The sequence below is a fragment of the Narcine bancroftii genome, chromosome 4 (genome assembly GCF_036971445.1).
Source record: "Narcine bancroftii isolate sNarBan1 chromosome 4, sNarBan1.hap1, whole genome shotgun sequence".
NCBI lineage: Eukaryota > Metazoa > Chordata > Chondrichthyes > Torpediniformes > Narcinidae > Narcine > Narcine bancroftii.
In genome coordinates, this window is record NC_091472.1 from 74,062,275 (window position 1) to 74,076,902 (window position 14,628).

The window sequence follows — 14,628 nt, forward strand, 5'->3', positions numbered from 1 at the left end:
AAGTTCATGGGACTGGTAAAGCAACACGTGGCTACATTTGAACAACTCTTGACTCGTCCGTTGAATGATTGTAATCAGTTTCAGACAAATACCAGTAATAGTGGTGTTGCTGTCAAACAGCTTTTTAGTTTGTCATGTTATGAGCCCAGAGGACCCGAAAACCCAGCAGCAATAGAAATTCACGAAGACGGATGGTTACTAAAACAAAAGTTACTTTTAATTATCTTAAAAAATGAAAACAGGATCAAACTTTAACTTATTACTATTAACTTAACCCCCTTCTAATTCTAAGCGCACATGTATGTAAGGTGTATGTAAGTTTAGAAAAGTTATTTGATTCACAGTCCTATCTCACTTCTCACTCCTCCAAGTTCACCGGTATCAGGCAATTCTTATACTATGCACAGAATTTAACATCTATGAATCTTCATCAGGCTCTGGTGCTTGAAAGGTAAATGATTACTGCTCAGGAAGGTTCTTGTTGGTTTTCAGAGGGAGATTGGTTGCTCGTTGGACACCCACAACTGATTCATTCCAATCAGCCACTTCGGTGTCTTGCCGAAGAAATTTGCCCCATCAGGGTTTTCCAGATGATAACCTTTCTTTTAGGTCACCACAGAGTTCCTTTTTGTTTCCTTTATTTCAAGTGAAACATTATACAGCCAGCCATATCCTGTTGTATAGACCACAAGGCTTTGACCAGGCTGAGTTCAGAACTCACAACTCGTCTTCAAAATGGGGTTTTAAATAAGCTTACCAGCTTGTCATATTCCAGTCCCAGCTGCTACTGCTGAACTGTAGAACTGAATTCTCTCTCTCTCTCTCTCTCCCTCTCTCTCTCTCTCTCTCTCTCCCTCTCTCTCTCTCTCTCTCCCTCTCTCTCTCTCAGAAAATCACATGACCCTCTTAAAACAGCAAACTGCGGCACCGGACCCAATCTTCTGAGTTCGCTCATCTGATGCTTTCCAAAACAGTAATCCATTAGTCCAAAACTTGTCCAATTAACACCTACATGTAAAGTCTCTATAGGCATTCTTCAAAGTTTTTGCAAAGGCACTCGAAGCCTGACTGTCTGGCTTGAGCCAAGCTCTTCCATTTTAAATGAGATCTGTTTTGAAGTGTTTGTATCTGTGTTTGACCTAACTAAAAACTCCACAATTTATCTTCCAAAAGCATATCTATATCTTCTTTCTTTGGCTTGGCTTCGCGGACGAAGATTTATGGAGGGGGTAAAAAGTCCACGTCAGCTGCAGGCTCGTTTGTGGCTGACCAGTCCGATGCGGGACAGGCAGACACGATTGCAGCGGTTGCAAGGGAAAATTGGTTGGTTGGGGTTGGGTGTTGGGTTTTTCCTCCTTTTCCTTTTGTCAGTGAGGTGGGCTCTGCGGTCTTCTTCAAAGGAGGCTGCTGCCCGCCAAACTGTGAGGCGCCAAGATGCACGGTTTGAGGCGTTATCAGCCCACTGGCGGTGGTCAATGTGGCAGGCACCAAGAGATTTCTTTAGGCAGTCCTTGTACCTTTTCTTTGGTGCACCTCTGTCACGGTGGCCAGTGGAGAGCTCGCCATATAATACGATCTTGGGAAGGCGATGGTCCTCCATTCTGGAGACGTGACCCATCCAGCGCAGCTGGATCTTCAGCAGCGTGGACTCGATGCTGTCGACCTCTGCCATCTCGAGTACCTCGACGTTAGGGGTGTGAGCGCTCCAATGGATGTTGAGGATGGAGCGGAGACAACGCTGGTGGAAGCGTTCTAGGAGCCGTAGGTGGTGCCGGTAGAGGACCCATGATTCGGAGCCGAACAGGAGTGTGGGTATGACAACGGCTCTGTATACGCTTATCTTTGTGAGGTTTTTCAGTTGGTTGTTTTTCCAGACTCTTTTGTGTAGTCTTCCAAAGGCGCTATTTGCCTTGGCGAGTCTGTTGTCTATCTCATTGTCGATCCTTGCATCTGATGAAATGGTGCAGCCGAGATAGGTAAACTGGTTGACCGTTTTGAGTTTTGTGTGCCCGATGGAGATGTGGGGGGGCTGGTAGTCATGGTGGGGAGCTGGCTGATGGAGGACCTCAGTTTTCTTCAGGCTGACTTCCAGGCCAAACATTTTGGCAGTTTCCGCAAAGCAGGACGTCAAGCGCTGAAGAGCTGGCTCTGAATGGGCAACTAAAGCGGCATCATCTGCAAAGAGTAGTTCACGGACAAGTTGCTCTTGTGTCTTGGTGTGAGCTTGCAGGCGCCTCAGATTGAAGAGACTGCCATCCGTGCGGTACCGGATGTAAACAGCGTCTTCATTGTTGGGGTCTTTCATGGCTTGGTTCAGCATCATGCTGAAGAAGATTGAAAAGAGGGTTGGTGCGAGAACACAGCCTTGCTTCACGCCATTGTTAATGGAGAAGGGTTCAGAGAGCTCATTGCTGTATCTGACCCGACCTTGTTGGTTTTCGTGCAGTTGGATAATCATGTTGAGGAACTTTGGGGGACATCCGATGCGCTCTAGTATTTGCCAAAGCCCTTTCCTGCTCACGGTGTCGAAGGCTTTGGTGAGGTCAACAAAGGTGATGTAGAGTCCTTTGTTTTGTTCTCTGCACTTTTCTTGGAGCTGTCTGAGGGCAAAGAAAATATAACATAATCTGTCACAGTCAATAGTTGAAAAATAATATTCTTTCTAACTAACCAGTAGATATAATCCAGCCTCAGAAATGAGAACTATGTAAGGTGCAATCAAAAAATGTAAAATCACCAATTGTTTTAATATGTACTTAAATTTAGCCACACAGCACGGGTAGTGAGGAGGCTGCAGAGAGACTTGGCTAGATTAGGAGAATGGGGAAAGAAGTGGCAAATGAAGTCTCATGTTGGAAAGTGTATAGTCATGCACATTGGTAGAAAGAATAAAATGGCAGACTATTATTTGGATGGGAGAAAATTCAAAATTTGGAGGTGCAATAAGTCTTGGGAGTCCTTGTGCAGGTTACCCTAAAATTTAACCTCCAGGTTAAATTAGTGGTGAAGAAGGTGAATGCAAAATTGGCATTTAGTTTTATGGAGAGGAATAGGATATAAAGGTAGAGATATGATGTTGAGGCTTTATAGGCACTGAGGAGGCCTCATTTGCAGTACGGGGTATAGTTTTTGGCTTCTTATTTAAGATGTGTTGGCATTGGAGAGGGTTCAGAGAAGATTCTCAAGAATGATTCCTGGAACAAAGGGATTAGCACAGTGGTTCTCAACCTTTTTCTTTCTGCTCACATACCACTTTAAGTAATCGCTATGCTATAGGTGCTCTGTGATTAGTAAGGGATTGCTTAAGGTGGTATGTGGGTGGAAAGAAAAAAATTGAAAACCAGTGTTTTAACCATACCTAATTGACTTGTTATGTGCACAGTTTCATAACTCCAAAGGAAATGGGCCAATGACAATTTTTCTCAAACAAAATATTTCAGTAACAATTGGGTCTAGAGCAGAAATTCTCAACCTTCCCTTCTCACTCACATTACTTAAGGTTGATGTGAGTGGGGAAAAAAGGTTGAGAACCACTGGATTAGCATATGAGGAACATTTGATGGCTCTTTGATGGTAGTCCTTGGAGTTCAGAGGAATGAGGGGATGAACTCAGAGAAGAATTTTGAATGTTGAAAAGCTTGGACAGAGTAGATGTTGCAAAGTTTTTTTCCCCCAAGTAGGAGCATTAAGGACAAGAGGGTACAATTTCAGGGGGTTGAAGAGTGCCCATTTAAAACAGTTGTGGAGAAATTTCTTTAGTCAAAGAGTGGTGGCATTTTGAAATTTGCTACCGCAGGTCATGTCATTGAGTGTTTTTAAGGCAGAGATAGGTATCTGAATATTCAGGGTATCAAAAAAAAAGATTATGGGGAGAAGGCAGGGAAGTGGGGCTGAGTGGATCAGGTCATGCTGGAATGGCGGAGCAGATAATGGGCCAAATGGCTGGCTTCTACTCCTATATCTTCTGGTCAATCTTGTCTTAATATAGCAAGGTGCAGAGTGTAACATGTTTGCTTTTTGTGTCATCTAATTAGTTGGTAATCATTAATGATATGTCTGGAAAAAATGTAAATGGAGGAAAATAAATGGATACATTGAGAGAGAGAGAGAGAGAGAGAGAGAGAGAGAGAGAGAGAGAAGCGAATAAAGTATGTTGACCCTGTGGGATGCAGAATACAGCAGTGACTAGAAATCTGAAGCATGCTGGAAATATTTATCAGATCAGCAGGCAGAGTTTTTGGAGAAAAATAAAGAGTTGAGATGGATTTCTTTAAATCAGAACTGGCCAGCCTTGACTCAGAAGTTAAATTAGATAGTTAGATTAAATTAATGAATGAATGCAGTATCATGTGTCCCAGCAGAAGATGGTGTGACATTCCTTAACTATATCCAGGGCTTTGTGTGAAGAGTGGAGCAGGCCAAACATAAAGGTCAGAGTGGGATAAAGAATCAAAGTGACAGTAGCTGGTAGCTGAGGTCCAGCTTTGCAGGCTGAGCAGAGTTTTTAAAAGTAGTTATATAATCCATGTTTGGTTTGTCTAATACACTGGAGAACAAATTGTGAACATTAAAAGCATGGAAGCTGTGCACCTGGATGTTACTTCACCTGAAAGAACTATTTGGATCTTTGGAAGGGCAGAGGTAAAATGGGCAGGCACTGCATCTTGTGGGTTATATGGGAAAGTGCTTTGAAGAAGAGAGTGGTCTGAAAATGAAAAGCAGACCAAGAAATTGTGGCGAGTGTTTCGTTTGGAATGGTGGGTAATTGTATTTGGTGGTGGAATTTTGTTGAATTTGGAGGCAATTACAGAAGATTGTCAAGTGAATACGGAGGCTCTTTGAGGAAGGAGAAGAGAGGATAGGATAAGGGGGACAGAATTCCTACTCTGGCTGGAAAAGAATAGACAAGTTCAAGTTTATTATCATCTGATTATACAGCCATGAAAGACCTCAACAATGAAGACGATGTTTACATCCAGTACCGCACGGATGGCAGTCTCTTCAATCTGAGGCGCCTGCAAGCTCACACCAAGAAACAAGAGCAACTTGTCCGTGAACTACTCTTTGCAGACGATGCCACTTTAGTTGCCCATTCAGAGCCGGCTCTTCAGCGCTTGACGTCCTGTTTTGCGGAAACTGCCAAAATGTTTGGCCTGGAAGTCAGCCTGAAGAAAACTGAGGTCCTCCATCAGCCAGCTCCCCACCATGACTACCAGTCCCCCCACATCTCCATCGGGCACACAAAACTCAAAACGGTCAACCAGTTTACCTACCTCGGCTGCACCATTTCATCGGATGCAAGGATCGACAACGAGATAGACAACAGACTCGCCAAGGCAAATAGCGCCTTTGGAAGACTACACAAAAGAGTCTGGAAAAACAACCAACTGATAAACCTCACAAAGATTAGTGTATACAGAGCCGTTGTCATACCCACACTCCTGTTCGGCTCCGAATCATGGGTCCTCTACCGGCATCACCTACGGCTCCTAGAATGTTTCCACCAGCGTTGTCTCCACTCCATCCTCAACATTTATCGGAGCGACTTCATCTCCAACATTGAAGTACTCGAGATGGCAGAGGCCGACAGCATCGAATCCGCGCTGCTGAAGATCCAACTGCGCTGGGTAGGTCAGGTCTCCAGAATGGAGGACCATCGCCTTCCCAAGATCGTGTTATATGGCGAGCTCTCCACTGGCCACCGAGACAGAGGTGCACCAAAGAAGAGGTTCAAGGACTGCTTAAAGAAATCTCTTGGTGTCTGCCACATTGACGACCGCCAGTGGGCTGATATCACCTCAAACCATGCATCTTGGCGCCTCACAGTTCGGCGGGCAGCAACCTCCTTTGAAGAAGACTGCAGAGCCCACCTCACTGACAAAAGACAAAGGAGGAAAAACCCAACACCCAACCCCAACCAACCAATTTTCCCTTGCAACCGTGTCTGCCTGTCCCGCATCGGACTTGTCAGCCACAAACGAGCCTGCAGCTGACGTGGACATTACCCCTCCATTAATCTTCGTCCGCAAAGCCAAGCCAAAGAAAGAAATACATGTACAACCAGATGAAGCAACATTTCACACTCTTTGGGATGATTTACTCAGTTACAAGACACAGTTCATCACTCCCACATCCCTGCTTTTGATGCTCCTGTACTAAATACAGGAAATAAAGAGACTGCAATTGACAGGTGCAGAATGGTGTCTGCAGAACAGACATTAAGGAGACAGAAAAGCCGAGAGAATGGAATTGAGTCCTTGTAAGAAGCAGAGCAAGGGAAGATGGGTATAGTCAATGAGTAGCATGGTTAGTGTACTGGTTAACACAACGCTATTATGTGCCAGTGACCCAAGTTTTAATCCAGCACTGTTTGTAAGGAATTGTGTTGGCTCTATCAGGTGCTCTGGTTTCTTCCCAAATTCCAAAGATATACAGAGTTAATAGATTCTTTGGTCACATGGATGTATTTGGGCTGGAAGTGCCTGTTACTGTTTTGTATTTCTAAATTAAAAGTTTACTTTAAAAATGGCTGTAGATTTCTAATGGCTATTGGTCACCATCTGTCCTCTGATTGGATATGGAATGGGGAAATCAAGCAAGGTCATGGAAGAGTCAGAAAGACCATGAGTTGGGTGGAAATTGGTGGTAAGGGTTGCAAAATTTTCACATTCTGTACAAATGAAAAGAGCATATTTGCAACAGTTGTTGGGCTGTGATCAAAGATGAGGAAAAGGACTAAAACAAGCACTCTTATACATAGAAATTATGGTGGAACATCTCCCAAGATTACTTACGTAGTTCAAATGAAAGTACAAATAAAAGCTTCAAAGGTGCATCTTGAAACTAAAATTAATATAAAATTCAAAGATCTTGCCCCTCACTTTCCAAGGCCCATGGCACGAGGATCTAGCATTCTTGAGTAATGGGCTCTCTATGTAAAGAAAAATGTTTCTGTTGGGAGAATTTCAATGAAGTTTTGTTAGGTAAATACCTTTTTTTATTAATTTATTTAAAATAAACCCATTTAACAAACATATTACAATGTTTTAAACTTAATCCAAATACATGCGGTTCTTTATAAAAAGGAAAAAAAAGAGGGTAAAGAAATACAAAACAAAGAAAAATCTCATAAATTCCTTCCTCCCCCAACCCCCTACAAACTTAAAAAAAAAGAAAAAGAATAGGGACAAGCAAACCCCAACAGGGGTACTTCACTTTCCAATACTTTAAACATATAAATATTTATAGAGACCTGTAAGAGAAAGGGTATGTTGGAGATTAATTTAAATTTTAATACCAACAGTTTTTAAATATGGGCTCCATATTTTACATAATGTATGATATTTATCTCTTAAATTGTAAGTAATTTTCTCATGTGAAATACCACTCCGAACTTCCACATACCATCTATCCATTCCCAGATCAGTATCCGACTTCCAAGTTATAGCATTACATTATTTAGCTATTTCCAAGGTAATTTGAACAAATTTTACTTGATACAGCAAATACCCTGAAAAGACTTTTTGTGGAATTTAAAAGGAATGAGAGCAGATTTGATTGAGGCATAAGATTCTGTGATGTCTTGACAGGATGGATGTTGACGTGGTACTGCTGCTGCTTCTGGGAGAATCCAGATCTGACTGTTTATTTTACTCTGTCCTTAGTTAAGATGCAGATCCATGCGTGTACGGTTTTCCTCAGACGATACCAGAGCTTCTGCATGCTAATCTTTTTATAGCCGCCATGGAGATTATCAAAGCTGAAGCAAATCCAGCCAAAGTCACATGGACAAAAAAATTTTCCCTAGCAGTCCATTTAACTTGGCACCATAGTGGTCATAGAGGAAATCATATTTTTACATTAAAACCTAAATGACGTCAAAGTGTCTCTTGCAATTGCAGAATTATACCAAATATGTTTCTAAATGAATCCAGAGCTAAAGTATGAATATTGTACAGATATTTGCACAAGCTGCCATTAACATAGTTTGATTATATGTTAACAAATATCTGGTTTGGTTGATGACAGGCTGTCAGAACTTAGAAATAATGAAATGATTATGCACCCTTTGGTTGAGAATATTAAAACACTGTATGCTACGGAGAAAATTCAGTGCGAAAAATGCCATGGTTGTCAGTTGTGTTAAACATCTGGGGGTCAGCAGTTAACTAGAGCTCACTCTCAGCAAATCCTCCAGTTTAAATCTTTTTTGACAATTCAGCCATTTATAAACTCAGAGTAAAACGTTTGATTGTGCTGGTGATCCAATGCAAGTACACATTGACTTTTATTCTAATAATTAAACTCCAGTCTGTAAATTGTGTAAATACAACAGCATAAATAATATACAATCACGTGGGTTAGCATAGCAGTTAGCACAGCGCTCTTACAACGCCAGTGATCCAGGTTTGAATCATGCACTATCTGTAAGGAAATATATATTTTCTCCCAGTGACCTGTGTGAATTTTCTCCAGGTGTTCTAGTTTCATCAAAGCATACGGAGTTGGGAGGTTAATTGGGTGCAATGGGCTACCACAAGTTTCATGAGCTAAAATGGCCTTTTTCTGTGCTGTAGCATAAAAATTAAAATACAAATATCCCTCTTATGAGCTTTGGTTTGACTATGATGTCGCCTGCAAGTACATAATGTGACTAAATTATTGACTGACATTAGCCCTTCCCACAAATATCTAATGTGATGAATGTCAGGAACAGTTGCTGGGCAAGAATAGGAATAGATATCAACAAAAAGCAAAGAAAAAGGAATACATTCCTTCAAAACTCATCAGAAAATTCCAAGTCCTGGGCTTCAACACCACATTGTCTAATTGTATCCTAGATTTTCTCTCCTGCAGTCCACAATCAGAAAGGATTGGTGAGAACATCTCCACAATCTCCATCAGGACTGGAGTACCAGAGAGCTGCATTCTGAGCCCCCTGCTCTACTCACTTTACACCTATGAAGGTGTGGCTCAGTACAACAACAACACCATCTACAAATTTGCTGATGTTACGGGAGTAGTGGGTGGAATAAAATGGGGTGATGAGTCAGCATACAAGATGGAGAATAAAATCTTGGCTGAATGGTATGCTGACAACAACCAAAGTCACCAAAACCAAGAGGCTGATTGTGGACTCCAGGAGTGGACAACCAGAAATGTACAATCCAGTGATCATTGGGGTAACCATAGGTGGAGAGAGTGAGCAAAGTTAAATTCCTGGAGTCGCTATTTCAGAGGGTCTTTCCTGGGCCAAACACATGATTGTCGTGAAGAAAGTCTCTGCTTTGTCAGGAGTTTGCAGAAGTTTGGTATGGTATTGAAAACCTTGGCAAACCTCTATTGATGTGTAGTGGGAAGAACACTGACCAGCTTCATCGTGGCATGGTATACTTCTGTGCGGAAAGCCCTGCACAAGATAGTGGACACAGCCTAATACACCAGAGGCAAAACTATCCCCATCATCAAGAAATTATACATGGAATGTTGCCTTCGGAGAGCAGCAGCAATCATCAAGGATCCATACCACCCAGGACATGCTCTGTATTTGCTGTTGCCATCAGGAAAGAGGTATAGGTGCCACAAGAATCCTTCCACCAGGTTCAAGAACAGTTGCTAACCTTCCACCATCAGACTCCAAAACAAACTCCGAGAATCATTTAAAGACTCTTACTTTGCATTTTTTTTTAAATTTTCTGTCTTGCACAGTCTGTCTGCACTTCCTTCTTGTTTACATTTGTCTCTTTTGTGTCCGTACCTTCTTGAAAAGTTTTTTTGCACTGTTGATAAATAGAAATTCTACCTGGCCCACAGGAAAAAGGGTGGCACACTTAGCGGGATGCTACTACAGCACCAGTGATTGGGACTTGGGTTCATATCCTGTGCTGTCTTATAGGAGCTTGTACGTTCTCCTCATGTCTGCGTGGATTTTCTCCAGATAGTCCGGTTTCCTCCCACCATTTGAAAAATACTGGGTGGTCGTAGATTAATTGGGTGTAACTGGGCGGCAAGGGCTCGTGGGCCGAAATGGCCTGTTTCTGTGCTGTTTGTCTAAAAATATGACTCTCAGGATTGTATGTGATGTCGTGCACTGTGTGTACTCTGACAATAAATCTGAATTTTGAACTTTGACTTTGAACTTAATAGCAACTTAATTGCAGCTTGGAAGGTTCTGACCAAGCAGTAGTTTTGCCTGATCCTAGAATGACATTAGGATGCCAAATTTACATTCACTCTTTCTGGGATGAATTAAAAAAAATGAAATTAATATAGTTTTGAGCATCAATGCAGATATCTGAATATTCAATCTTTGTCAAAGTTCTAATGTAGCTGATATTTGACATGTTTTCCATGACTAAACCTGTTCTCCTTCACCAATTATCACATTTTAAAAAGGGAGGAAACAGTTCTAATTGGTCGGTATGTAGAAGTGCCCTATTTGTCTTTTCAAACCTGTGCCATGTCCAATATAATCAAGGCTGATCATGTATCCCAATTCTACTCTTCCATAGCCCTTGATGCTTTTATCTAGAAGCATATCTACTTCCTTAAATTTTAATTTTAAAAAAATGTAGCCATACAGCACAGTAACAGGCCGTATCAGCCCACGAGTCTGTGCCGCATAGTTACACCTAGTTAACCTACCGCCCCGTACGTTTCGACCAGTGAGAGGAAACCAGAGCCCCTGGAGGAAACCCACGCAGACACAGGGAGAATGTATAAACTCTTTCCAGGCAGCAATGGATTCAAACCCCGATCCCAATCGCCTGTGCTGTAAGGGTGTTGCGCTAACTGCTACACCAACCATGTCACCCTTAAATTATTTGACAAAAGTTTCGACTTGGGAGGAAAAAAAAGTTCATATTGAAAAACAATTATTTTTGTGAAAGGCAGGACAGATAAATGTAATACCTGATGACTATTTTAGTGGTTTAAGTAGAAAGGATGAATATGATGGGAACTGAATTTTGTATTTTTATTAACCTCTATTAGACCCAACATAATTAATTACTTCAAATCCTTTAGTTCTCTTACTCCATTTAAAATCTGATCATTCTGCTGTTGTGTTTTATTTCCAGAGTTCAGCTGCATCTTTCTTATGTTGAGCTGTATCTGCCATACAGTTGCTCAGTGTTTAACCAGCATCCTGCAGTTTTTTTTCCACATTCTGCCACAATCCTAACCCGAGTGTCAGCTTCAAATTTCAATGTCTGGATCATTTATATGTTCAAAAATAAATAAAATCAGACAAACCATGTAGACTTGCACCATATGCCCACAAGCTTCCTGAATTCTTGTGTTACTATAGAACCACAGAATGTTACAACACAGATGCCTAGTCTATGCTGAACCTTTTTTGTCTTGACTCACTGACCTGCATCCAGTCCATAGCCCTCCATATCTCTCCCATCCATGTATCTGTCCAAATTCTTCTTAAATGTTAAAATTGAGCCCGCATTCTCCACATCAGCAGGCAGCTCGTTCCACACTCCCACTACTCTCTGTGTGAAGAAGTTCTCCTTCATGTTCCCTCTAAACTTTTCCCCTTTCACCCTTAACCCATGTCCTCTGGTTTGCATTTCACCTCCTCTCAGTGGAAAAAGTCTATCTACATTAACTCTGTCTATCCCCCTCATAATTTTAAATACTCTATCAAATCTCCCCTCATTTTTCTACACTTCAGGGAATAAAGTCCTAACCTGTTTAACCTTTCCCTGTAACTCAGTTCCTGAAGTCTGGGTAACATCCTAGTAAATATTCTCTGCACTCTTTCTATCTTATTGATATCTTTCCTGTAGTTAGGCACCCAGACTGCACACAGTACTCCAAATTTGGCCTTATACAACTTTACCACAATATCCCATCTCCTATACTCAGTACTTTGATTTATGAAGGCCAGTATGCCAAAAGCTCTCTTTACAACCCTATCCACCTGTGATGCCACTTTCAGTATCCTAGATCCCTCTTTTCTACCACACTCCTCAGTGCCCTACCATTTACCGTGTATGTCCTTTCTTCGTTTGTCCTTCCAAAATGTAACACCTCACACTTGACTGCATTGAATTCCATCTGCCATTTTTCAGCCCATTTTTCCAGCTGGTCCAGATCCCTCTGCAAGCTTTGAAGACCTCAACGCCTCCAGTCTTAGTGTCATCTGCAAACTTCCTGATCAAATTCACCACATTATCATCCAGATCATTAATATAGATGACAAACAACAATGGTCCCTGCACTAATCCCTGAGGCAAACCATGAGTCCGAGGTCTCCAATCTGAGAAGAAATCTTCCACCACTACTCTCAGGCTTCTCGCGTACAGCCGTTGTTGAATCCAGTTCCCTACTTCACCTTGAATACCTAGCATCTGAACCTTCCTGACTAACTTCCCTTATGGGATCTTGTCAAAGGCTTTACTAAAGTCCACAGCATCCACAGCCTTCCCTTCATCAACTTACTTGGTAACCTCCTTGAAAAACTCTAAAAAGATTGGTTAAACTTGACCTACCACACTCAAAGCCATGTTGACTATCCCCAGAGCACAAGGAATATTTTATGTTCAAAATCAAAACCACTAGGCGCCAGTTTAGTATTGATGTTCCAATTTGATCGTAGGATGAATAAGGTGAATAAGAACCTCCCCTGCCCTCATTCTCTCTGACATCAAGCCCCTCTTCCATTTCTACGTCAATTGTTTTCAAATCCAGCCAAGCCCATTTCCTGGGAAAATCCTCAATCTTTATCACCTTTAGTTGTGTGACCTGCTAAATATCTCCAGCACATTTGTGGATTGGACTCGACCCCAACGAGTGTAGACTTTCCTGTTTAATTCTCCTTTAATTAGCTTAAAAAACTAACTAAAAAGATTCATTTTGCCCAAACCCCTTCCCTCACATCTCCAGTTCTATGGATTTAAATTCCTGCCCTTTCCCGGCTTTTAACTCATCAATCCAATAATTTTCCAAAACCCTTCAAGAATCTTTCGTTCCTCTGAATCTGCTACCTGATTTCACATCTTCCTTCCCCTGAGTTTGGGTTCTGAAATTTCCTGCTGAAAGTTCAAATTGAAAACTCTTCTTAAAAACCCAGTTTCAACCAAGTTTTTAATTGGTCTTCCTTTTACGCCAATGTTTTTATTTTAACGATTTACAATGAAATATTTTGGAAGGTTTTGCTACCATAGCATTTCATAATGGAAACTGCTGTCTTAGTTGAAAGATATCTGTGATAATAAATTACTTGACACATTGATATGTTGCCTCAAATTATTTCATTTAATTTTATTTCCAGAATGGTGATGACATCCACAAACATATTATTTGACCAAAAATGCCTTTAAGTGGTTTGTGTGTTGCATATGTTCAATTTCAGAAATCTATGCAGATCATTGTTCATTTTTATTTGAATAACATTGATTTGAAAATGTATATTTATGGTTGTGGTTTTGTGGAGATGGTGATGGTTGTGATCTTTGAATTTAACACTGTGTATCTCAAACTACCACACTGGGAGTTATGGAGAAATGCCAGAATATGTATTTTTTAATATTTAATTCATCTTTCACTTGAGATGTTGAATAGTTTGTGTGAATTTCTTAGCCAAGGCAATATTATGCTGAAATATTTCAAGGAAAGATGCATTCGAAGTAAATGGTCGCTGAAGTATAGGTATAACACAAATAACAGACATCTGAAATGTATTTATTTTTAGTATACTAAATGTAGCAATGATCTAGTATGATAGACAGGTGGCATTTGTGTGTGAGTGTGTGTGCTTGTGTGTGTATTTGATATTTTTGGTGTTGAAGATGATATTTAGCTGATTTGATAACCTTGCTTACCCTAATCTGGCACAAGATAAACTAACATAGTGCCTAACAAAAGTTTATTTATCAGATCATTGAGGAATGTAGCAACATAGCCAGTAATTCTGTGTCTCAGATGTGCCTTTTCCCTAGATTTTTAAATTAACCACCGTGTCGGTGCCAACTGCATGTTTGAGCTTATAGAGCTATAGGTCTATGACATAACAACTATTCAGGTTTAATTTCAATTAATTTTTTCATTGACTGAGCATGTATATTTATGTCCACGTAAGATTAATAACACATCTAGATGTGCAAGCATTTCTGCAAAGGTTGTTTGTGGTCTGAGACTGCACAAGGAGTTTGGTACCAATTCAATCCATGAACGTTTTGATCTGCAGATTGGATAGCAATGTTGAGGAAGTCAATTTATGCCAGACTTGATTCTGGGGTAGAAAAAAGACAAGTTGATGTTGAGTATTCCCATTGCACCAAGGAACTTTTTAACTTATTGGAGAATACCCCTATCATCAAAACAAAATTTATTATCCAAATAGATGTCATTCTGGATGGTTGATTAGATACACAGATTTAAATTGGCTAATGAGTTCACAAGATTTTTGCAACCTTTGCACTTTGTGGCTAAGAATGAATAACTAGTTATGTTGGTTTATTTTACAGATATTAAACTGACATTTTCAGTGCTGAGGACTTTGAAAATATGCAGTTCAATGTTGTAAATGTTTGCCTTAAGTACTTTAACTGAAGAAAGGTTAAAATATTAATTAAAAATTTTTAAGCTATTTTGTGGATTATAATTTTAAAACTG

General features: G+C 40.7%; 1 protein-coding gene across 6 annotated transcripts in view; it reads left to right on the forward strand.

The window, feature by feature from the left end:
* The window catches only part of LOC138760684 (AT-rich interactive domain-containing protein 1B-like), a 521,279-nt gene that overhangs the window by 385,388 nt on the left and 121,263 nt on the right, over positions 1 to 14,628 (forward strand). The window lies entirely within an intron of this gene.